We start from the raw sequence: 27,370 nt of genomic DNA, 5'->3' as shown, positions 1-27,370 counted from the left end.
ATGACATGTTCATACATCAGTAGTCACGTGTTGAGTTTATTGTGGTTTCAAAGCTGAACTGCTTTACATGAAAATGTTATTAGAGCCCTTAATTACGTCATTAATAATCACGTGACGCTTTTCAACTTGTTACCGGGACCGAGGAACTTCTTCAATGATCAAACGGGACACTGAATTCCAGCCTGTGTAACCATTGGAGTTTCCATATCCTACACAATTTCCAATGTTGATTCCAACTCGGATTTTGCCCTTGTGTATGTTGTTACAGTAGCCCTCAATGAACCCGGGTCTGTAGTTGTCTTCGTCTTTATTTCGGATCCACAGCACTGCGTCAATAGGCATGGGACCACTGCACTCGGCTCCATTGAAAGTGATGAACCATCTCTTGCAGCAGCCGCCACACCCTCCCAAATACAGGTTTCCCTGGTAAACAACACGGAGGGCAGTGTCATCCTTGATTTTAGCGAACTGACAATCCTGCAACAACAAATTAGTTCTGAACAATTATTTTCAGGGAAGAAATTGTCATTATCAGGAGCCCATCATACACCCTACATTTCGTTTAAATAACCTAATTTTATCCTATGAGGATATAACACTGCATGGACAACGTTCAGCAATAACTAAAAAGGCAGGTGAAGCGCAGTGAGTAGTTACAGAAATGGTTTTTGCGGGCCACATTTCAGATCAAAAAAAATTGCAACAAATTGGGTACTTTTACCCACTTTCAAATGACCCAAATATCAATAAAATTCCTGTATATGCAAGCCAATACAGAAAAGAATATCTATTTATTAGAGGAATAAATAAAGAAATAAAATATTTATACGATAACATTAATGAAGCAACTAATGGTTTATTTAAAAGTAATAAATGTAAAAGAGTTGTAAAGTTTATCAAAAGATTCTTATTAACACAAGAAAGAGGTAGATTAAAAGATACCAGCAATTTTGAAATTAAAAGTGAAGATGTTAAATACATAATTAAACTTAAAAACAAATTTGATGATTTTAATAATTATATAGGGTTTTGTAAATGTTGTTATAACGAAGATGATATTACTTTTATAGATCCTTATCCTGGTATGGCTAGTATTTGTGATGTATTTGAATTATTTTTTAGTAAGTTTAAAATTAAGTATGAATACAGTAATAGTTTTTGGGATTATGTTAGTGATTATGATAGTGATGAAGATGAGGTTTTTTCTGATTATGATGATGAAGTACTTAATAAGATTCTTGAATCGAGTGATAGTGAATAGAGTCTTATAACATTTTTGTTACAAGACTATTTAAGTTTAAAAGTATAATAATTAATATAAAAAGATGGAAAATATATTACAAGAACTAGAAGATGAAGGATATAAAATTGAAGTTAATTTTGTAGAAAAGGAAAGAATTAGAGTAATGAGAGAATCAATTAAAAAAATAAAAGAAAGTGGTGATGAGAATAAGATTAGATATGTAAAAAAGTTAGCAAGGTATTATTATATTTTTAAAAATATTGGATGTATAATTAAACCTGAAATTTCTTTAGAAGAAGATAAGTATTTTTCAAATTATCTTCATACTTATTTAGATATTTTTGTTGATACTTCAAAAAGAGTTATTGTTGGTGTTATTAAAGCTTTTGCAGATGATGAGCCAATTGATCCTTTTTGTAAATATTTAATGTTTACTCATCTTTATACTCCAGAGCAAGTAAAAGAAATTGGACATGAAGAAATAAATAGAATGGAAGAAGAATTATATAATGAAATATATTATGATGATAATTAAAAAAATAATCTAATCAAAATAATAAAATGGAACCAAGATCAAGAGAAACTACTCCTACAAAAGAGGATTTAGATTTTATAGTTGATGATGGTTATAGACATGATGTGGATCCGGATTATGTTCCAGATGAAAAATATCTTGTTAGTGGAAAAGAGTTTAAAAAGTTAATTCGAAATGCTAAAAAACTAGGTGCTGAATCGCTTGATTATTCAACACGAAAAAATAATAAATACATGGCAACACTTTCAAGTGGAAAGAAAGTTCATTTTGGATCACCAGAATATCCAGACTGCACTATTCACAAAGATAAAGATCGACGAGATAAATATCTTGCTAGAGCGACAAAGATTAAAAATAAACAGGGGGAGTTAACTTATACTAATCCTGAATCGAGTAACTATTGGTCAATACGACTTCTTTGGCAGTAAATAAAAATTGAAAATGGGCTTAAGAATTTAAAGATTTTTTATTAAAATGTCACAGCAAAAAGTTTTAATTGGTTGTAAAAAGTATTATCAACATCCAGTGTATACTAATTATGCCGCTTCCAAGGAAGGGGAAGTTATAAATGTTAAAACTGGAAGAAAATTAAAAATGGGGAAAAATCACGCAGGGTATTACAAGTTTGGTTTACAGTATAAAAAGAGACGAAAAACTTATTTTCTACATAGGTTTGTTTTTGAAGCAATTAAGGGAGATATTCCTGAGGGATTTGAAATTGATCATAAGAATGAAGTAAAAATAGATAACAGAATCAAAAATTTACAATTATTAACACATCAGCAAAATATTGAGAAAAGTAAAAATAAACCAATTGTTTCGATTAATGTTAAATCTAGTAAGAAAGAAATATTTTTAAGTATTAAAGCAGCATCGATTGAGCTAGAAATAAATTGTAAAGATATTTCTAATATTTGTAACAAAAGAAATTACCGTAAAACAGCTACTTCCAAAAAAGATAAACAAAAATACTCGTTTGTTTTTTTAAAATAAAATTATGGCTTAAGGATTAAATTTTATATATAAAAATGCAGTTATCTAATTACGAAAATTTAACCCCAGAGAATATTGTTTTTAATGAACCTAAAGAGTACAAAGTAAAAGATAGCAAAATCAAATACAAACGTATTCCAATTAAAGTTAAATACTCAAATGGAAAGAAAGGACCACTTGTAATTGAAACTCCAGTTCTTTTTTCTTTTGGAGTAAATGAAAAGAAAAACCAAGAAACAAACAAGTTAGTTGGTTATAGTATACCAGTATGTCTTTGGGCTAAAGGTAGTGAGCCGAGTACTAAAGAGCGTGCATTTTTTGATGTTATTAATAATATAACAACAATCTCTCTGCAATATTTAGAGAATGAATACGGTGCAGATCTAGCATCAACTTTATCTTCACCATTTTATTACAAACAGGAAGAATATACAGATAAAAAAGGAAAGAAGAAAACAAGAATAGATCCCTCATCCGCACCAGTTCTTTACGCAAAACTTATTTATTCGGAAAAATCTTAGAAAATTCTTTCACTATTTAAAACAAAAGGAAAGAAGGATTTAAATCCTTTCAAATATATTGATCAGTACTGCAATGTTAAAATGGCTTTGATTGTTGAAGGAATCTTTATTAGTAAGACTGTAACATCTTTACAAATAAAAGTACATGAGTGTTTTGTAATACCATTAAAACCTAGAGAGTCTTTACTAAAAATTGAAGAAGAAGATGAAAATAGTGATATTGAAGAGAATGATTATATTGAAGATTTAATTCTTAACGAAGCTGAAGAAAGTGATTAATTATAGGATTTTATTTTTAATACATTATTTGTATTAAAAATTAACCAAATCCTTAGAACTAACCCATGAGTTAAATTTATCAGGATAACCACTCCATTTTACTAATGCCATTTTCTTTTTATTATCCCTTCTGATAATTTTTTCTATTCTAAATGTTTGCTGTTTTGCTTTCTGTAATTCTTGTTCATAAAAAGAACCCTTAATTTCTTCTCCCATTAAATCAACGATGTTATATGTAACAGGTTTTGTTGTAACAACTTTATTAATTACAAATATCTCCTCTGTCCAGTTTGGTGTGTAACCTTTATCAAATACTTTTCTCTTATATTTTGAAATTCTAACACGATCACCAATTGCAAACTTTGGTTTACCAGGTTTCAAGTAAATTAAATCACTGTATAAATTAGTCCAAACTTTATTTTCATTTTTCTTTTTACTAGCTTCAACAGGAGTCATTTTAATGCTAGAGTGTCTCGCATTATACACCGTATTCACAAATGGCGGACACGCGGGAAAAAACTGGTGCCTAGTCATGAAAGCGAGGCGTTGGAGGGTAAACAAAAATTGCGAATGAAGACTTTCAGTGAACTTGCAGAGTGTTTAGCACGGATTCCACCTAAAATAACTTTGTAAGGACTTCTTTTTAAATACAATTACGTGGGATGTCTTCTACTTTTAATGTTTAGTATTGATTTGCTGTTTGCAATCAAAAGGGACGCGTATATCTTCAAAGAAACAGGATGATTTTGTAGGTTTCCGAAGCATCAGAAGCTCGACAAGTGGGCGATGGTTGGAGAAAAGCGGCAAACATGTTGACCCAAACTTCACATTGAAACCGAGTTCGAAAGCCAGCTCACTGCAATTCGGTAAAACAGGAATATAAACAATGCAAATCTTGGTGGCTAGGAAAAAAGAAATAAGCGATGGATACTAAATGACCTACTTGTTAACGTAAGAGACGTGTGCCATTGAACAAAACAGTTCAAATCGAGATGGAAAAAAGGAAGACAGGAACGAAGCGGTGACTGAGGTTTCGATGAAGTTATGTTTGGTGTTTATTTGCCAGGACATTATTCTCTGGTCTTTATCAATGAAGGACATCAATTAGAACTATCTTTTTGGTATAAATGCAGGAGCGATCGAGTGGAGTACGCTCAAAATTTCAACTTGTTACTCGGCAGACTCGGTAAGCCGGCCACATTTGATTTCAGCGAGTAAATTTCCTATTTCGTATCTTTGGCTGTTAAGAGTTTTAACTTCATGTTCCATAATATTTTAAAAGTGAAGATTACATAAATAAATAAAATGATGGTCTTCTTAAACGGATCCAGACTCGCATTTAATGATTCGAAACAGAAGCTTGCCGTGTTCAGTCCTGACACAAACATTGCCTTAAAAGTTTAACCTAGTAAAATGTGAGCTTTATACCACTTTTTTACCAAGAGCTCTCCGAGATAATGCCGTAAAGGAGACTTCGCAAATAACAAGCCATAAGATTCACACACTAGAGCTTCTAGTTTTGATAAAATGATTTTATTTCGCAATGACAAAGAAATCAAAAGATTTTATATTTGCACTGAATTTGCTAAGCTCTGCCATCGTACCTCTAACAATTCACTCCAAAGCGACGGAATTAATATCATCCAAAGGAAGTTGTAAATACAGACATACATAGATATGTATAAAATGACACTAACATGAATGAATGAGTCTCGTGAATGAATCTTTCACCCGCTCTCGACTTGACCTGTTTTGAGTAATGGCGGAGGTCTCTTCCGTTGACAAGTAGGCCATATATCCGTCGCTTATTTCTTTTTTTTCTTGCCACCAATATCTGTTTTTACTTCTGTTTTACAGAATTGCAGTGAGCTGGCTTTCGTATTCGGTTTCAGCGTGAAGTTTGGGCCAACATGTTTGCCGCTTTTCTCCAGCCATCACCCAATTTTCGAGCTTCTGAGGCTTCGGCAACCTACAAAATCATCCTGTTTCCTTGAAGATATACGCGTCCCTTTTGATTGCAAACAGCAAATCAGTACTAAACATTAAAAGCAGAAGACGTCCCACGTCATTGTATTTAAAAAGACGTCCATACAAAGTTATTTTAGGTGGAATCCGTGCTAAACACTCTGCAAGTTCACTGAAAGTCTTCATTCGCAATTTTCTTTTACCCTCCAACGTCTCGCTTTCATGACTAGGCACCAGTTTTTTCCCGCGTGTCCGCCATTTGTGAATACGGTGTATTGTAGTCATTAACCAGTTTATCTATTTTATCCCAGTAAACAGTGTTGTTATTTACAGTAAACATCTTCCACATTCTATTTTTCATTGTTTTATTCCATCGCTCAACAACACTTGATTTTTCTTCATTTTCAGTGTGATACAACTTGATTCCATCTCTTTTCAGAAACTCTTTGAAATGTTTACTGATAAACTCAGAACCTTTATCTGTCCATAACATCTTTGGTTTACGTTTACTTTTGAATATGTCATCAAATGCTTTACTAACAGTTTCAGTTTTCTTATCTTTCAATCCCCTAATCCATCCATACTTGCTAAAAACATCTATTACCATTAGAAGATATTTAATCCCTTTATTCCACTTACTAAACTTTTGTATTTCAACCAAATCAGCAGCCCAGATATCATCAATTCCCTTTGAAACCACTGATCTCTTTTGAAAGTTTCTTGTGATTGGTTTGTGAACTTCGTCGGCTAATTGTTGAGACCAATCACTACTCAATGCCGCTTTACGTTTTTTGTTCCCATTCCAAGTTTTTGTTTAGTATTAATTATTGTTCTAGCCAAAGTACGCCCCCATTGTCTTTCTTTCCAAGGAATAGCATCTAACGATTTTACCATTTTTCTGTCAGCTTTATTTTTACACTTTCGGTCGTCACCACAAACACTATAATCAACATCATGTTGCATGGCCACGGCATCAGTTGGTCCAGTTGGTTGATCGTAAATTTCTAATATTTCACCAGTTTCCGGATTGTATCTTACTTGGTTTTCGAGATCGTTATAAGGACCTGTATATTTATGCCCTGGTAAGGTCCATCCACCTTTTGGTTTTGGTAATTTACCAATCTGCTTGTGAATATCTATTCCTCTTCCATCTAATTCTGGTCTATCAGTTTTATATTTATTTTTTGGTCTCACTTTTGTTGATAACTGGTCCATTGCTGATCCAACAGAATTTTGAATAAATGGAGTGAGTTTATTAATCCCATAATTTACAGCTTTCTTTTGAAGATTTTTATTTCTCATTAACTCGCTTGCTCCATATCTTCCCATTTCAACTGCTTTTTTACCCATCCAAGGTAAACCGTAATGAACAAATCCATCAACTGCTGTGCCAACTACAGTATCAAAGACGCCCGCCCCTTCAGACGGGCTGATTACTTTTTTGATTTTCGTTTTCTCTTTTTTCCACTTCCAGTTTGAGAAGCTGATCCAGTTTTCACATATCTAACTTTTTTATTTCCGCAAACTGCACATCTACAATAGAATTGAGTTCTACGTCTTTTATCTGTTTGGTAACCACTTGGCTCTGTGCAAGGAGTTGCTCTTTTATCTACAATACAATATGATTCTTTCATTTAGTATAATGTTTAGATAAATATGTCTACTAGATCTAATTTTTTGAAAAGTGAACTTCAAAAGATATATAATAACCTAAACATGAGTTTTGAATATGCTGATTTTGCTAGATTGGAAAATGACACTAGATTTATAAAAGTATTTGAGTTGATTATGGAAATAAGTGAGAAATCAAGTACTCTCAACAAAGTTGTAAAAGGTAATTATCTATTTATATAATAAATGGAGACTAAATTCTTTTCTGAGATAGAAAAAAATATGGATGTAAAAACACTCAAGGATTTTGAAAAAGAAGTAAGGACAAAAATAAATAATGAGTTTGAGTCTATTAGAAAGAAAAATGATGATCTTTCTAGAATACTAATGGCTGGTGAATGTGAGATGTGGGGGAAAATCAGAGATGAGGACTATTCTTGGTTGAAAATAAGTAGTGATAAAAAGAAGAAACTTTTTAGACTTATTAATATTTATTCGAAATTTGATGAAATAGTTGATAGTGTTAAAGATTTAAATAAAAAAGTTGAGAGTGTTAAGAAACTAAAGAATGCACCAGCGGATAGTGAATAAAAAAATAATATTTATTAAATATTATTTTTATCCTCCAAAATACTCTTGTATGAAATCACTGTTGTCGTTGTCAAAATGTGGATTATGTATTACATTTAGAATACTATTACCCCGTTGTCTCTCAAACAGATAGTATAAACACCAATAACCACATAGAACAGTATTGCGATTTTGTATTTCATCCATTGAGTAAACTATTCGTTTTCCAGAAGTATGAAAATACACCTGTGCTTCATTTGGCATTATCAGTCCAAATGGATCAAAGTACTCAACTACATTGTCTATATTTCTATAACAAACCCAATGTGTTCCAGGACCTGTTATATCATCTAGATTAATTATTCCACATTCTTTTTTTATCTTATGAGGTAGTCCATCGCGACTAAATATTCCTCTGAAATGTTTAATACCAAGTCTTTTTATCCATTCCATAAGGTCAAAGTTGGATAGAGGTTTGATTACAAAATGGTTCCGAGAATTGGAATTGAGTTGAATGGACTGTTTTTTCCTAATAGTAGACCTTTGCCCTTGGACTTTTTTTTTTTAACTCCCATTCCAATTGGGTTTTCCCATGTACCGATAAAGGGTGGTGGAAAGTGATAAGGATAACCTTCACCATGTGTGGGTGGAGGAGGAGGATGTGGAACGTAAACATTTGCTGTATTAGATGATCCACGTCTATCAACCTGAAGCCCAGATCCAAACATCTTAGATACTAAACTAATTGCCATTGGAATTCCAATTGATGCAAGAGTTCCAAGAAATCCTCCTTCTATTTGTTTACGAGTTGGTTTTATAACTAATCGCCCACCTGTTTGATAAGCTTTGTTAATTTGATTTATTTGTGATTTGGTAAATTCTCTTACAAGAGGTTGTAATAGTGGGAAAAACTGTGGGGGAATTGTAATTCCTTTTCCAAATATTTTATTTAATCCAATTTCTCCAAGTGCAGTGGCAGCACCAGTTGCTAATGCAGGAACAGCTTTTGAAATTCCTTTCATTGCGTAAGGTATTACTCTTGCTCCAAGAGATGCTAGTGATGAAAATAAGCTTCCACCATGTTTTACAGAACGTCTGATTTGAGTTTTACTTATCTTTATAACTGATCCTGTTCCGTTTGCAATGGATTTTTTTATTTTAGCAATTTGTCTTTTTGTTAACATTAACTCATCAGAACCTCGAAGATGAGAATGTTTTAAACGAAGAGTTAGTGGTGATTTATTTAATATTGCAGAAGCCAGTTTTGACTTTTGTCCATCTGTAAGTGTTACACCGTATTCAATATAAGTTGTCATTTATTTATAGAATTATATTAAATCTAAGCACGTAGCAATAGTTTTCCTCCTTGCTGTTCGATTTCTGCCATTCGTTCGTGAAGTATTAAAGCGTATAAATTATAATCAGCGTTTGGATTAGCAGATAGTTCGTAGTGAAAAGATAATTTTGTAACACCGTCTTTGATATCCAATTTTTGTTTTGTCAAGTCAAAGTAAACAAAAGGGAACAAAGATCCAAAATTTGTTCTATTAAGTAGTGTTCCACCTTGAAAGTCGTTATTTGCGTAAACATAACCCATTACTTCTCTGAAAACTCTTGCTGGATCTGTAGCTGGTTTAAAGTGAATATCAGGGTACTCATTTCCATTTCCAACCTCGAGATAACAGCGAGATATATTGGCATTATTTGGCAGATTAAAAGTGTTGTATAAAAATGGATTTGCTGTTTGTGATTCAATATTGGCTGTGTTAATTCCAAAAACAAAGACATGGCGAGGTTTTGAGATTGCATTTGTAATTCTAAAATGACCTGTTTGCTGTTGAGAGTTATTTGATCGCTCTACTACTTCATTAAGATACACCCATTTGTAGGGCTTGAGATAATTTTGCAAGTATATTTCTTGTCCTTTTTTGTTAAATGTTATTCTTGGAACAAATAGTTGAAATCTTGTTATTATAACTCTACAAGCATTACCTCCATCTCGCCAGATAAGATTGTTATCCGATTCTAGTTCTACATTCAGCTCAATTTTTGTATTTGGAAGAAGTTTGTCCTCTAAAGATTCAAAGAAAGAATATCTGTTAAGAGGAATTTCACATCGTACAGTTGCTGAGTCGCCTAATAGTGCTTTTCTTATTGCAAAACCTTTGTTGTAAGTATTGCTATCTCCATCAACTAAATTTGCTCTTTCCTCACCATTATCAGCAGCATTTCTTACGTGCTGAACATTTCTTGTTGAGTACCTCACTCTATCTGCATTTCTTGATGTATCAAGATAGTAAAATTCATTTGTGGCAACACTCTCAGCATAAGAGGGATTATACTCAAGAACATTCTTAATATTTACTACATGATTAGCATAATTACAACTGTAAACATCTCTACCATTTGCTAGGATAGATAACTTTTCTATGAGAGAACTACTTCCATTTACTATTCCAATTTGATCTCCATCTGCATCTATATCGGCTCCAGCAGCTAGCTGATTAACTTTGAAATCTACTGAAAATCGCGCGTTATACCAATCAAAAGGAGTGGCTTCTCCTGTGTTATCAGCAACAAATCTATGACCTGTTTTAGTTTGATGAGCATTATTTCCAGGCGTGGCTAAAGTTTGTTCCAGGTTAAAAACAACATCTTCATATCTTTCTAAATATATTGGATTTCTAAAAGACTTCATTTTATTTTAATAATTATATAATTTTTTCTTACGTGTTGAACTTCCACTAAGAATGGCATTCACTCTTTTATTTATCTCTTGTTGAGTGATTGTTTTGTTTGGAATTGATTCAACATTTTTATTAAAAGTAACTTTTTTGTTGGAGGGTGCAGCCTTTTCTTTTGATAACAATTGCACTATTTTATCACCAGCCTTTTTGCCTACATGTTCGCCAGTTTTTGTTGCAGCTGCTGTTACCGCTTTTTGGGCACCCCTATTAGCAGCTTTTTTCATTGTCTTTCCAAATATTTTTTTACCAACTGATTTAAACACATCCATCATTCCTTCTCCATAAATATGTTGTCTTGTATATCTTCCCAATTCAGGGTCAAGTCTCATTTTAAACTCTGATTGTCGCATCAGTTTATTTTAATAGTTATATTACATTGAATGAAGAATTAATGTCATAAACCAATCTATACCGTTAAAATTTACTGGTCTTCCAAGTGAGTCTGTCACATAGATTCTCATTTCATCAATGTGAAATGATGATAAAGGACAATACAAAGTTCTTTTAGGTTCAAACGTAAATGGAAAAGACCTTGTGAGATTGTCTGTTGGTATTACAGCAATGGTATTTGTATTTATTCCGTTTACAATGCTATTAGTTATTGCGGATGTGTTGATATTTAATACATCAATTGAATTTGTGATATTTGGTAGTTTTGTTCCATACTCTGTTTTTGTAATAAGTTTCTTTTCAAATCCAATTAGGTCTCCAAATTCTGTTCCTCTCAGATCAAGTTGATAATCGTCATCAATTGATATGAGAACTCTATAGGTAGATAGTATAAAAGTTAGATTTATTGAATAAGTTTTTTTCCCACTTGAGTCTGTTGAGTGATGATTTTTTTGATCCATATATTGATGAATGTAATCATTAATATCTGAGTAGGAATACATTCCATCTGTAAAAGTAATTGTTTGCCAGGTGGAACCATCGTGAGTATATTTGATTTTATTGTTTTTATAATCACTTCTAATGTTGTACCAAGAGTAAGTCATGGATAGTCGATCAAGAGCAAGTTGGTGGGATTTATCAGGGTCAAGTTTCAAAGATGGATTAAACTTAATAGTAAAATCACCAGGTCTGCTTGTTCCTCTTTTTTCCCTGTTTATAGAGGAAACGTGTATAGCTCGTTCTTCCATTTTTATTTAATAGATATATAGTTTTTTAGTAAATCATTTAGTTGTTTTTTTGAGATCACTTTCATTTGATTGAGAAGATGTGCTATTTGAGAAAACTCAGGTATTACACCATTATTACCAGCAAGAATTGAACCACCGAGTAATTCAAGTCTGTCTAGAAGTTGATGCGGGTTGTTAAAGTAAATCATTCCTTCTCCCATTTGATACTCAAGTGAACCTAAATAAAGTTTAAGAATGTTTTTGTATTTATGTAGAAAATCTTTTTGCATTTTAATCCTTTCTATTTCTTCTTTATCTTCTTCTGTTTTATGTTTTTTTCTATTCAAACCAGCTATTTCTCCTGTAAAAACTTTTACATCATTTTTTACTTCATCAAGTATTTCTCTAAGTCTTTCAGGGTTAGTATCAAAAAAATCATTTGGCCTTGGATATTCCATCATTTTTAATATTTCTAAATCAACATTGTCAAGATTTTTTTCAATGTTATAACGTGTAGGTGATTTTGGTTTAGATGTTGTTGGTTCTTCATAATCACCTTCCAAAGCTGGTAATTCTCTCATTTCAGCCAATCTTAAATTAGTTTCATTAATTTTTCCAATCCTGATGTTAATGCAAGTTGATTAGCTTTAAGTTGTGCTATAGTTGCGTTTTGCTGCTCATCAATACTTTTTTTAATACTATCTTGAGATTTAATAAGTGGTTTAAATGTTTCTTTAAATCCTTCCCGAACATCTTGTTTTTGCCATTTTGTTATTTTTATTACATCTCTCACCTGTTTAGTTAAAGAATCAGCTTCAATTTTATCTCTTGCAAATTTTTTGGCTTCTTCAATATCCATTTTATTTAATCATTAGATAAATGGAAATACCAAACTATGATACCAATGACAATCCAGATAAAAAATATAAACAGTTATTTCCTTACATGCCATCAAACACATTTACGATGTTAATCTGTGGAAACAGTGGATGTGGTAAAACTAATTTGTTGTACCATATGTTAATTAAACCACTACTGCACTATGATGAGATTTATCTTTACGCGCGTAATCTAGAACAGGATAAGTATCAAAAGCTAATTCAAAAAATGAGAGATTTAAGTCATAAAGTGGGATATGAAATACTTCATGTTAGTAATGATGAAATAACTCCAGTTTCAGAAATGGATTATGAAGACAATCAAAAACTTGTGATATTCGATGACTACGTTTGTGATCGCAACCAGAGACAGCTGATTGATTATTTCATTCAAGGACGACATAAGAATTGTTCGGTGGTGTATCTCAGTCAGTCGTTTTATAAAACACCAAAGGACATTCGGCTGAATTGTTCTCATTACTGTTTATATGAATTTCCATCATCGATGGAAGCCAACAGAATATCATCTGAGTTAGGAGTTAATAAAGAAGATTACCGCGCAGCAACTAAAAAACCGTATTCATTTTTATATGTTGATAAACCAAGAAAACGTATTGCAAAAAACTTTACTGGTAATCTAGCCTAATAATAAAAATGGGTATATTTAACGAACAATCTCTTGATCATCCTTTTGCTAGAGGAATTCAGGGTGCTCCAGGAGTTGGATTTAATCTCACTTCAAGTGGGGATTATGATATGATAAATAAAAAACTAAGAAATGTTGGCGCACCTAGTGATAATACTGATGCTGCTACAAAAAAGTATGTCGATGATAATCTAGTGGATCATTTGATGATAGTGCCTTTTTAAAACTAGATGGAACAAGAAAAATGACTGGAAATCTAGATATGGACAACAAACGAATATATAATATACCAGCTCCAACGGGTCCCAAACAACCAACACCATTAGCTTTCACAGATTTAAAATATCTTCATGTTACTGGAACAAATAGTATGTCTAATCATCTAAACATGAATAACAAGAAAATAATTAACTTAGATTTACCAACAAACATCACAGATGCTGCAAACAAAAAATATGTAGATGATACGCTTTTATTAAATAATACAGCTATGAGTAATTATTTGAAAAAAGATGGTACTGTTGCAATGACTGGTAACTTAAATCTTAGAAGCAAAAAAATAGTTGGTCTCTCAACACCAACATCAAACACAGATGCATCAACCAAAAAATATGTTGATGATACAGTTGCAGCAAATAAAGTTAATGACAGTTCCTTTTTTAAATTAGATGGATCAAAAAAGATGAGTGGAAATATAGATATGAATAATAATAGAATATTAAATCTTCCAATGCCAAATGGTAATAATCAACCAACTACATTAATTTACGCAAATTCAAATTATTTAAGAATTAATGGAATAATACCAATGTTTGGGGATCTAAATATGAATTCAAATAAAATAAAAAATGTTAAAACACCAACAGATAACTCTGATGCTGCAACAAAAAAATATGTTGATGATAATAGTGGAAGTCCAGATTTAAGTGATTATTTGGAAAAAGATGGTACTGTTTCAGTGACTGGCAATCTTAATCTTGGAAGTAATAAAATAATAAATTTAAGTAATCCAACCGAAAGTAATGAAGCAGCAAACAAAGATTATGTTGACAAACTAGTTCATCACAATGCAGTTCAACCAAGTCATTACAAAAATGAGTTTGCTTACTTAATGTCAAGCGCATCCCAATGGACAGATGAAATAGATGGGGGAAATAGTTATACGATAAAAAAAATAGCAGACTTAGATCCTTCTAAAGGTAATTTTCATAATTATAATCATAAAAGAAAATTATCCTTTGGTTATACTGATTCATTAAGTAAAACACAAACTATGTACTATCACAGAATAATAGTTAATTTTCGAAAGTTATTAGTTAGTAACAAATTCTTTCTTCACATTTTGGTTAATATTCCTAACGATAAAAATGACCTGGCTTTGTATCCGGTACAGTTTTTAGGTTGTTATATAATTACTTATGGTATTATGGGTAAATTTAACAATATTGACCCTGATAAAGTTTACGACTATCACACTGCTTTTGACATTCTACCAACAGAAGTTAAGTATAATGTTGACATTAACACAAATAATAAAAAAATACTAAATATTAATCTCGATAGAAACAGTAACAATAGCGCTGCCACAGTTGCTATGGTAAAATAAATTATTCCTTTTACTAAAAACAATATTTATAGAAAATATTTTGAAGAAGTTTTTGATTTTACAAATGCGGATAGTTACGTGATAAATAAACAATCATCTGATGTTAGTTTTAATTCAATTTCTTCTATTACAGGTAATTCTGCAAGAAATATTTCCTTTTCAAATAAAACAATAGACAACATAAGAAAAGACGGATTAAATATTAATGGTTATACTATTACTTATTCATCTGCTACTGGCCAAACAAGTTATACTTTATGTCTTGTTTTTATTCTTTGGAGAAATAGAAATTTTAGCATAAGTAAAAAAGATAATAACAGTAATCAACTTTTATTTAATTTATTTTATCTTAATTCAAATAATACACTAAACTTAAATATTAAAAATACAAGAAGAAGTATACCTATTCCAAGTAATTTTAATGGAAAAAAAGTAGTTTTTTTTTTAACAGAAAGTATTAATTCAAATACTACAAATTTAATATAAGTGACTACAGCTCAGAATTAGTTGCACCACTAGCATATTACTCAAGTAATCAAAAATTTGAGTTTTTAAATCAAGATGGAATATTAGAAAAAATTTTGTACTCACCAAACTTTTACGACACTGACTCTGAAGAATTCAAAAAAATAATTTTACAGGAAAAGTTAAATGGATCTTATATAGTATAAATATAAATGAAGGATATCTTTGAATTTAATCACATAGATAAATCTCTGTCATACTCAGACATTAAAACCCTAAAAGACTTTTATAGTCACTATCACAAGAAATACTGGTGTTACAAAAGGTGTTATAAGAGTTACAAATTTCTTGATGAGGTGTTTACAATCTCTGGAATATGCCTGGTAGCAATAGGAACTATTGCTGGCGGGATTACACTAAACCCTGTTGTTCTAGGTGTTGTAAATGGTGCTGGAGTTGTTGTGGCGGGAATTGGAAAGAAAAAAAATTATAAGAGAAAAATTGAAATGTCAAGGATTGCATTTACTACTTATGAAAAAGTACTAGTTGAACTTCGTGCAGCTCTTCGAGGTGATGAGTGGAATAAAGAAGATTTTGTTGATCGTATGAAACTAATAGATGAAATGATAATTGATCAGTCTCCTATAGCTGATAGATTTGCTAGTAGGTATAATGAAAAATTTAATATAAAGGTTTAAAGATTAAATTACTAGTAATAAAATGGATCAATTTGAAAAATTTGAAGAACAATTAATTAGTTCTTACGAATCAACTTTGGCTGTAGAAGCTAGAGAAATTTGTAAAGAAGTTGAATCTTTACTTGAAAATGATTATAAATTTTTAATAGAAAAAGCTGAAATTTATAGTAATTTTTGTTTAAGTTTTAGAAAAGATTCTCTTGATAAAGATTTGTTTATTAAATGTAAAAAAATAAAATATGATATTAGTAATCTAAGATCTATTAAATATTGTTTGGATAGCATATCTGATACAAGAAAAAATCAAAAAAAATCTTTAAAAGAATCTTAGACTTTTTACTAATAGATTAAATACTCAAATGCGTATTTAATCTAATATACATATTTTTTTATAACGCTCCATTAACATTTGTATATGAAAAAAAGTTATACATTTTAAATTTATAATTCAATCTTGATTTATCTGGTAGTTCACTAATTTCATGTATAATTTTAACATTATCATATATTTAATCAAATATAATTATAATAATTTTAACATAAGTTTAATCATTTCTACTTCTGGTTCTCTTTTTAATCGAGAAACCACGTCTTCATTTGTTTTTCCTGTTTTACCATAGATAAATAAAAAAAGTAAAGTATTTAAATTTATATTGTATTGATTAAAATATTTTACTTTTCCTACTCTAAATTCATTATCTTTTTCTTTATTCTTTTCATATTTTATTGTATAGAGATTATATATTTTTATAATATCTTCTCTTTCTTCTGTAGAAAAATTAGATAAAAAATCATTGAGAGAAAGAAGTTTAGTTCCCATTACTATTATTTTATATTATCTATACCTTTAATTAATTTTTCTATTTAAATTAAATAAAAATTTTTATTATAAGTAATAATATAAAATGCTAAACACAATTGTTAATTATGTTAACTATTACTATCCTTTACATAATCATCTTCCCTATCCTGAAAATCTTATAAAAACATCACTCATTTATAGATATTTATACGAAGTCTATTTTAAAGAAAATATAAATATAGAAAAAATAATTTATAGAATAGAAGATAGATCTATTAAATCTAATAATCCTATTCTAAATAATCATCTAATGTTTTACAGAGCTTTTAAATCTTTTCACAAACATTACAAAATCGGAAGAGGATGCGTATACACATTTGAATCTCCAATAAATAGTGAAGTATTAGGTTATCTAACAGGAATAATTTACTGGATTTTTCATAAAGGATTAAAATAATCTATAAATAAAATGGCAGCTGTTATTATTAGACAAAAAGATGTAAAACGTCTTGCTAGAGAATTACTAAATGAAATGTTTGAAATTTTATATGATGAGTATATACTCGCAGCATTTAAAGAAATGAAAGAAGTACAAAAAGAATTCCTAGAAAATCTTGCTTTAAATCATATTAATACGTTACACAGACAGTATAAAATAATAAAAGAAAAAAGAGAAGTATGAATTAAACCATTCATAGATGATTTATTGAAAATTGATGAAAATAGTTCAAATCTTGAAAAAAATATTAAATTTGAATATGATTCAAAACTTGTAAAAAGTGCTATGGAAGATGAGGGTATCGATACAGAAGGAATATATCAAACTCTTAATAAATTAAAATTAGATATGGAAATAGATGAAGATCTATATTTTAAAACAAAGGCATTTTTAGATATTTTTAGAGTATTTGAAAGTGGATATACTTATTTAGAAGATTAAATTTTATATTTTTTTTAAAATATAAAAATTAATAAATCAATCAACCATATTCTAAATTGTTTAAACTATCCCACCACTTTTCATAATTCTCCATAGTTTGAGGAGAAATCTTAAGATAAACTAGTTTGTACTTTTCACAACCCATCTCTTCCAAAAGTTTTTTGATTAAATAAAAAATACTTATCATTCTCTTTCTAGAGTATTTTTTGTTTAGTATTTCCATGACATGATTGTCTATTGCCATTAGTTTACTATATAATTTATACTTTTCATCCTCAGTTAGATGTAGTCTTCTTGAAACTTGATCAACCTTTTTTTCATAGTGATACTTTCTCTGATAAATACTCTTCTTTCGAAAATGAAATCGATCGTATTCTTTCAAGTCAAAATAACCAAGAACATGACCATTAGTTATCCCACAGGAATCGCAAATGTTATAACCAGATTCAACTAAGAAACTATCACTTTGACAATTTCTACATCTAAATTTTCTACTCACATCCACTGGTTTTTTATTATAATTATGTAATATTTCTAGATATTTTTTTATTTGATCTTCTGTATATGTCATTTATTATTTATATCTTATTATCTTAAAGCAAGAGTTTCTACTTTATCCTCTAAGACCTTTCTTTTATCATCTTCATTACTCAAAGCTATTTTATTTACTTCCTTTGAGTAAATGTCATGATTTTCACTTCTTATAATTTTCATAGTTCTCATTTGCTTTTCACCAGTAAATAAACACTCAACATAATTTTCAAATTCTATTCCCTTTTTTACAACATTCTTCTTTACACTTTTACACTTCTTGGTTAAACTTCCATCCTCTATCTTGAAAGTATAAAGTTTTGGACGAAGGCCAACAAATTTTGTAATCTGTCTACCAGCTATTTCATCTTTAAACATCCCTATTACTTTTTTGTTAACTCCTGTTGGTATTCCAGATTCATGATCTGGAGGATAATCAGATGTGTCAAACTTCTCTAATATATCACAGGATATATCGCGATAAAAATCATCTGTATGAATTTGGTATAAAAGTGAGTCAGTATCTGTAAACATTAACTCAGCTTTGTTTTTGTATTTCTTTTTGATATAATTGTAATGAAAATCAAACATTAATGTTTTTGATAAATCTAGAATTGCTTGACCAACATATACTGGTTTGTTAAAATACACTTCTGTACGCTTCATATGAACTGCAATAAGATTACGATCAAATATTGTTGCTCTATCAAAGTTTGGTCTACTTGTTAATTTTACAGCTTTTTTACGATCATCAATAAGAATTATATTCTGTCTTTTCCTTATGTTTTCTATTGTTTTTCCAAATTCTGAATTATTCATCAATTTGAAAAAGTCTTTCTCAAAACTGTTAGCTGCTGTTTTTCGAAGTTCTGTGTTTTTTCTTATGTAAGGTTCCATCCAAGAACTTTGATAAAATGATATTCCTCTGTGAACAGCAGTAAGCCTCATTCCCATCTCAAGATATTGTCTAAGATTACGATAATGTACAACATAGTTTTTTCGGGGTTTAAAATGACATATAAGTTTTTCAACACCATTAACAATCATCTTTTCAGGTACTAGAGGATAGCCATTATGTGATTTCCATAGCTTTTTAGGATATTCCAAATCTACTTCAAATATATATCCTTTTCTCCCACGATTTGACATACTATGATTTGCTTTATCTAAAATATCCATTACTTTTTCTTTTGTAATATTTCTCATCCAACTGAATCCATGTGTAGGAAGTTGTTGTGACATTGCCCAACCGTATAGATTATTTGCATCAAGATATTGTCAAGATATCATAATCATGTAATAACTGTAATTTGTGACCTGTCTCTTTGAGACATGCATCCCAAGCTAGTCCAGGAGATGTGTAATAATGAGCTGGATCTAGGTTGTAATGTTTGAGGCAAGTTTTTCTAAAGTTTTCAAATACATCTGCTAAAAGTAGAACATCAGTCTTTAGGTAAAGATTGTGGTAATCTCTAATTGTTTTACATTTAAAATTATTCCAAACATTAATAGCGTGTTGATAATCATCATCACTTATATCTTCATCATTCAGTTTTGAATAAAATTCCTCTTTTGGTGGAAGTTGTGTTTCAGATAATTTTTCGAGTGATGAAACATAGTCATACGGATAAACTCCATTACGAGTTAATAATTTTACATCCTTTTTAAATATTTTTTTTTGTATTATGGAAATCATCTGGTTGTAAATTTGAAACAAGATTGGCAAGTGATGTTTGAAGAAACTTGAATGAATCTATAAATCTTATTTCAAAATTTATTGGTAAAATCATTCCAGTATATTTATCTTTATACTCACCAACCTTAATCTTTTTTGAAAAGGAAATATATTTTTCTTCCGTAGATGGAATACAATTTAACTCACCTGGTAAACAAGCAAGTTGTTTTATAAACAAATGAGCATCATAACTTTGAAGATTGTGAAATATAACTGGTAGTATTCTTGGTTTTTTACACATAAGATTACACTTGCTATGAGCTGCTCCACGATACTTTCCAGTAAAATGACAATGATCTCTTACTTTATCTTTTTTTAATTCTTTACTACAAATATGACAAATTTCCGCTTTATCAAATGATTTTTGTTCCTCTTTATTTAATCTAAGTGGTTTTGGACGGCAATAAAAATCATTATATATACTATTTGTTACTTCTGCAAGTTTGTTAACAAATATCTCAGCTACATTATCACTATCATTAGTCTTTGTGTAAATAATTGGTTTAAATGATATATTAGGGTCTATCCCTTTAATGTAAAAACAAAATCCTGATGGTTCATGCTTTTAATAGTTGTAACTATAAGATTCTTTTGGATTAGGAATACAAGTATTTATTGGTTTAGTAAAGCATTCAAAATCTGCATAAACTACAAAAGGAATTGGAAGTTGTTTTTCATAATTTTTGAAATATAGCATTGTACCTTCTTCTGGCATTTTTACAGAAACTGTTTCATTATTTGAACAGTATAAGATATGTTTTTGTAATAATTCTTCTTTAGTGTAATGTGTAAAACATCTTTTACAAATAAATATTGAACCATTCTTACTCTTAGTTTTTTGAGACTTAATCAAACGATGAAAATTTTTGATTAGTGTGTAATGTGAAACTCCATCTTCTTCGTACAAAAATAAATCAATAGTATTTAAACAATCTCTCTCTGCCATTCTCAAAGGATAAAAAATATAATTATCAGCTGAAAAAACATTTATTCCTGGAAGTTCTGGATTAAGTTTTTCAAATTTTGTAATGTCTTTTAATTTCATAGGGAAAGTAATTCCTTTAGTATTAAGAGAATTTTCATACTTCTCTAAATCTTTTAGTCTTTCTTCATGAAATTCTTTTGGATGAAGATATCTAAGTATACACCAAAGAAAGCATTTCTCATCTTTGTTTTGAATATTAACAATTGCTTTTTTGTTTGATATCCAATCTGGAAGAGTAATGTAAGATGATCCCTTAGATGGGTTAAACTCAACAGTATGAATTTCAAGTTGAACTACTTCAAGAAAATACCATCCACTTCCATTTTCTTGATAAGCATCTATATCGTTAAGAATATTTTTATAACAAAGATTAATTAATTCATTTACTTCTGTTGACTTTAAATTTTTTCGAATTCCTGATGTGAAGTAAGCCTTACTTTGATTCAATCCTACAACTCCTTTATCTTTACTAAGTATTTGCTGTTCCATTAAACAAACCAAAAGCATATTAAATTTTATGTTTCTATGATATGTTAAAATTCTTCTAAAGTACTATAAATTTTATTTAAAAAATCAACTGGAATTAATCCAGGTTCTCCTTTAATAACATATTTGTTAGCAAAGTTTTCCAAAGATGATTTTTCTTTAATAAGTCCTTGATCGTATTCCTTAATAGCTCTCTCAAGAGCTTCACGTAAATAAGAAGGAGTATCTGGCGGTATCTCTTTAGTTTTTATACATTCCTCAAAATACTCTTCAAATGATTTTATCTTTTTCTTTTTACTTTCTTTTTTTACTTTTTTCTTCCTTTCTTTTTTTATATCAATTCCTTTTCTTACTTTTTCTCTAGCTTCTTTTAATTTATTATACTGTTTAATTAATTTTCTTCTTTCTCCTAATTCCTTATAATCTTTCTTAAGTTCTTCTCTTTCTTCTTTTATTATATGTCTTATTTCATCCAAAGACAAATTCTGAAATTTTTTATCTGTTATAAAAGGTTGAGAACCTTTAAAACCATTTGCTTGGTTAGACATGACGTCTTATAATATTAAGCTTATATTATAAAACGTAAATACTTAACTTATAATTAATCAGAATCCCTCTAATAAATAAATATTCTTTTCTGTATTGGCTTGCATATACAGGAATTTTATTGATATTTGGGTTATTTGAAAGTGGGTAAAAGTACCCAATTTGTTGCAATTTTTTTTGATCTGAAATGTGGCCCGCAAAAACCATTTCTATAACTACTGCAGTGGTTGGAATGATATTTTTATATGACGAGTATTTGTTATGCTAACTGAACTATTATAGCTTTGATCACAAATAAATTAACAAGCCTTGATCAGTCCAATATCACGACTGTTTCCACTCTTCCATGCGCACTGTTTCCTGTTCCGGTGATCAGTGTCTGTTCCGCTTGCTCCCATTTCTCCCTTTTCACCACGTGATCCTGGTGTACCTGCCACGCCCTTTTCACCTTTAGCACCATCTCGGCCGTCGCGGCCTGGTAACCCGTTATGTCCATTGACTCCGTTACGTCCGGGGAGGCCAGGGGATCCTTGCAAGCACGTGTTTGAGTTCTGTGTTACGTAAATGTTCAAAAATAATAGTATATTCACTTGTATCTTGCACTCATTTTGAGCAAAATTTGTGTTCAGGTCAGTAATAAATGATTGACATTAAGTATAGAAGAAGCTCAGCCAATCATCTGCCTTTTATAGATTCTTAGAGTCATCACTCTCCCTTGTTCTCTCTTGGAGAAGTGACATTAGCACAAGAGTTGTGCGTTTTGTAATAAATCCTTTCGTGGACAGACTTGCGCAAAGACAGGAGAGCCAATTATAATTTGCACGCTTTTTTTTAAACTCTCTTTTAAAAATATACATTTAAGAAAATAAAAGCTCGACGCGTAGCCCTAATCTCAAAAGTATTTCAAATATGAAATTGTCATTTCCACTTACGCTGATGCATGGAAAAATCTCGCCGCTACGTTTTATAAGCCTTTATGACTAACAGACTCAACAAATTAAACCGTCTTTCAATCAGATTCGTTCTTCGCTCTTTTTTGCCTAGTTTAAGAAAAGTCAATTCTGTGCGCTGATTTATCTTACCTTAGCGAAAGCGGTGGACGATACCGCGGACAGAAAAAGTAGACACCAAACAAATAGATTTCCTTCTTTCATCTTGAGGGTACAAGAAAAACGCAAAACAAGTTACGAACTGAGGAAAGCGTGCGTTGAACTCCAACTGCACAAGTCTTGTGGTGTTCTGTTTTGTGTGAAGTTGGAGACGAGGCATAAAAGATCACTTTTTGAATTAATTGTAACGAAATTTTTCTTGTTGTGTGAGCACAGTGGCATGTGCTGACCGACTGCCACATTTACTGATCTTGAACAACCTAGTGGAATAACAGCGAACAGGAAGATAAGTATGTGCGACCACGATTATTGAACGTTTCAAATATAAAAAAATCCTTGCTTGAAAAATCTCGATTAAAGCCAGGCGAGCAAATTAATGCACTTAAGGTGACTCGACCCAGTTTTTTTTAGGGGGTACCATCCTACTTTGAAGCTCTCTGGTATCCCCACCTTTACTTTTATCGTAAGTCTAACACATAGAATTTATATAACATAAAATTTTTGGCGATCGGAGTAAATGTCACGTGGTTATAATGCCACGCCCCTTTGAGGTCTGAGTCGAAAATCTGCTGTTGCCGGCATTTTTTCGTGAAAATCTCTCGGCTACACATAGTGCGCATTAGTGCCTTGCGCTGAACAGAGTTTCACCAAAATCGCAAAGACCCAATTCCAGAAATTCAGCGGTTTCCAAATTTAGGTCATAATTTATGCGAAAATGATAAGCAAACTTTACACGGATTATATCTAATAAACTATGAGATTCATCTCTGTATTTTGGGCATCCTTATAACAGATGGGTCCTTGCAAGTCAGCAAAACGCTTTAGGGCCTTGTAAATGCGCGCGATTTCGAGCAAAGCAAACATATAGAAATTATAGTTTTCGCTATTTGTTGACGTTTGTCAGCGTTTAAGAGTCAATCTCACGAAAAAAGCATTTTCTTAAAAATTCGTAGTTTTTTTTCCTTCAAATTTTTTCAGGGTCACAATTGATTAACTAACTACCCGGACTCTGAATTTCATGGTCATTGAAAAACTGTGACATTACCTTCTATAAGCCCAAACTTGAGTAAACATTGAAGATTTTTAGCGTTTTGGCTGAGTTTGTGCTTTGGGAGTTGTCTATTGTTTCTAGTCTGTCATTATACAGCATTCTTGTTCAGTACGCGTGCAATGACCACGCTTGGCTGACTTCCGACTGCTCACCGAGATATGATAATTTAGTATAAGAAAATGGAAGGGATTCCCGTCACGAGTTGGTTTAATTATTGGCTTGCATTAAACCTATAAAAAAATGATATTTTTTTAATAGTAAGTAGATTTAGTGTGTAGCACTTCTTGATTTTTTTGCAAAGGCACAAGAAGCACGAGAATTGATTAAAAATTGTGAGTTAAACCTCTATGTATCACGCGATGGCCTGTCTCACTGTACCAAAATTATCATATATAAGTCAGCCAAGCGCGGTCATTGCACGCGTGCTGAACAAGAATGCTGTATCATGACAGACTAGAAACAATAGACAACTCCCAAAGCACAAACTCAGCCAAAACGCTAAAAATCTTCAATGTTTACTCAAGTTTGGGCTTATAGAAGGTAATGTCACAGTTTTTCAATGACCATAAATTCAGAGTCCGGGTAGTTAGTTAATCAATTGTGACCCTGAAAAAATTTGAAGGAAAAAAAACTACGAATTTTTAAGAAAATGCTTTTTTCGTGAGATTGACTCTTAAACGCTGACAAACGTCAACAAATAGCGAAAACTATAATTTCTATATGTTTGCTTTGCTCGAAATCGCGCGCATTTACAAGGCCCTAAAGCGTTTTGCTGACTTGCAAGGACCCATCTGTTATAAGGATGCCCAAAATACAGAGATGAATCTCATAGTTTATTAGATATAATCCGTGTAAAGTTTGCTTATCATTTTCGCATAAATTATGACCTAAATTTGGAAACCGCTGAATTTCTGGAATTGGGTCTTTGCGATTTTGGTGAAACTCTGTTCAGCGCAAGGCACTAATGCGCACTATGTGTAGCCGAGAGATTTTCACGAAAAAATGCCGGCAACAGCAGATTTTCGACTCAGACCTCAAAGGGGCGTGGCATTATAACCACGTGACATTTACTCCGATCGCCAAAAATTTTATGTTATATTGTAGATTGATCTATATGTTATCCATTCTATGTGTTAGACTTACGATAAAAGTAAGGGTGGGGATACCAGAGAGCTTCAAAGTAGGATGGTACCCTCCCAAAAAAACTGGGTCGAGTCACCTTAAAATAAATGTTCGTTTTTCACGAAATTCAAGGTCTTGAGCTGGTTTTGTCTCTTTTTTTTTTTCACCAGAATTTTAATGGGAAGTTATAGACAGTTCACTAAGGTAACCCCAAATTTTCCTAACATTTGATGTTATTGTGGTGTTTTAGGGAGTTTTTTTTTTTTTACTTATAAAACCCGTGAACAGTATAATTTGCCATTGTACTTTAAACAGCACCATTTCACTGTCTGATAAAAAAAACTTAAAATAGGTCCTATATGTTATTATTAGCGATGTGTCGATCCTTATTGCTTTGAGGCTTTGAAGCTTTCCTTCAGGCAAATTGTAAACCAGACGAGTATTCTTACAACCTTAGACTGTTTTAATACTAGCAGAGTTGCTAAAAGTCCGGCTGAATGAGTGACCAGCGAGGGATTACCAGTAGACATATAATCTTTTTCTTCGTTCAACCTTATTTTCCTAGCAATTTCAGTATTGTAAAGTTTAACCTTTCCTGAGCGCAGAAAATGAAATCTAGCTCCCAAATAGAGTTTTTGTCATGAAATACTCGCTAACGGAATCTCTCCATATGAAGTATCACAGAAGGTAATCAAAACTGGCCGAAGGTGAGCTCTATTTTTTCTTACCGTTAATTTAGCCAATATTCTCTCTACGTGGATCAACTTTCGAGGTCTATAGTCTACGGCTGCTTCCCAAGCATGAAATTGCGGACTGCAAAGCACACGCAAAATAAATCGTGGTTCTGATTCTCAGCTTTTTGATCTGTTCAAAAGAATGTTGCTTCTGTGGAAATTGTTTTTAATCGAAGCAACCCAAACGCAATACAGTAGGCCTGTTGTCGTTAATGCACAGAATGACCATTGAACAGTTCACGGTCTCTTTTCTATGGCCTAATATATAAGTAGCTTGTTATGTATACTAAGTAAGGTAATTTTTATCTAAACCTTTGCCTCTACTAGAAGAATTCTGTTGATAACAACCACACCTTTTGGGTTTTCAAGTAGATTCTGTGGATTCGACCCTAGAGACTTTGCCCTTTCAATAATATCAAGAGCCATAATGGGATTCTCTTGATAATATCTGTTGAGCACATCCAGAAATGCTGTCTTGGAATTATCGACGACATATTAAAAGAAGAACAAATCGAGATGCATAAATTTTAAACGGAATGCTGAATCGTTTAAGAGTAGCCGGCGAGTTTGAAATCAGCATACACTGCAGCTGTTGTCTTGAATTGAGGGGTACTAGTAGCTGATGGATCTTGTAAAGTTTATCTCGGCATTATGTCAAAAAATGAGGGCAATTTATCAATAAAACGTACTGAAAAGTTGTAACTCAAACGCGATGTTTGTTCTGTAAACAGGGGCACTCAACGACGATTTCCTCCTAAATTTGTTGAAAACACTTTTTAGGCCATCCAGAGTAGTTTTAGATGTCTAGAAATACAGTACAAGCGGCGCTATAAAATTTGTATCTGTTCGGTCATCCTAGGGGACTTTTCGAAATTTCAAGGTTTTCAGTATAAATTTTTCGATGCTATTTATCGCTTTACGAAATTGAGAATTTTTCTGATTCCTATCTCAATCACAGTTTTAAATCCGAAAATTTTAGGTTTCCTTTTCTACGAAAAAACAAAGTGAAATGTGAAAAATGAAGCTTCAGAAAATCGTAGGGAATTTATAAGATAAGTTTCGAAAATTGTACATGAATGGAACGGTCATCTAGACATTTTTAGCCGTCCTCAAGCAATAGAAAATTATAGCTAATAATTGCTTCTCCGAACAGATATTTTACAGAAAATAGTCGTTGGCTGCCCATGTGTAAAATCTGTCACCGGATTAAAAGTCTGTCTTGATCATGTTTAGCATGATCGTTGACGAGAGAGTATGAGAGAAAAACATTTCAGTCAATGCGGCAATTTATCAATAAAACGTACTGAAGCATGATTTCTATAAAAAGAATTGGCAATATTTATATTTTATTTGTGCTTACCCAATCACTGATGAGTAACAGAAATATATGTCGGCAGTCCCTGAACGCCTCCATGAAACATGCGAAACTGATGGCATCCTTTATCGAAAAAGCC

The 27,370-nt window shown here is 31.4% G+C and overlaps 1 long non-coding RNA gene across 1 annotated transcript; it reads right to left on the bottom strand.

Annotated features, from left to right (window-relative positions):
- Positions 1 to 16: 16 nt before the first annotated feature.
- LOC140941467 (uncharacterized) lies at positions 17 to 27,370 on the bottom strand. Its single transcript, XR_012166467.1, has 2 exons — positions 27,277 to 27,370; positions 17 to 423 (listed from the first exon to the last, which is right to left on the bottom strand). It is a non-coding gene; the product is annotated as an uncharacterized lncRNA (long non-coding RNA).

Source organism: Porites lutea, chromosome 6, assembly GCF_958299795.1.
Source record: "Porites lutea chromosome 6, jaPorLute2.1, whole genome shotgun sequence".
NCBI lineage: Eukaryota > Metazoa > Cnidaria > Anthozoa > Scleractinia > Poritidae > Porites > Porites lutea.
Note: the sequence above shows the minus strand (reverse complement) of the source record. Positions and strands in the feature narration are given on the sequence as shown.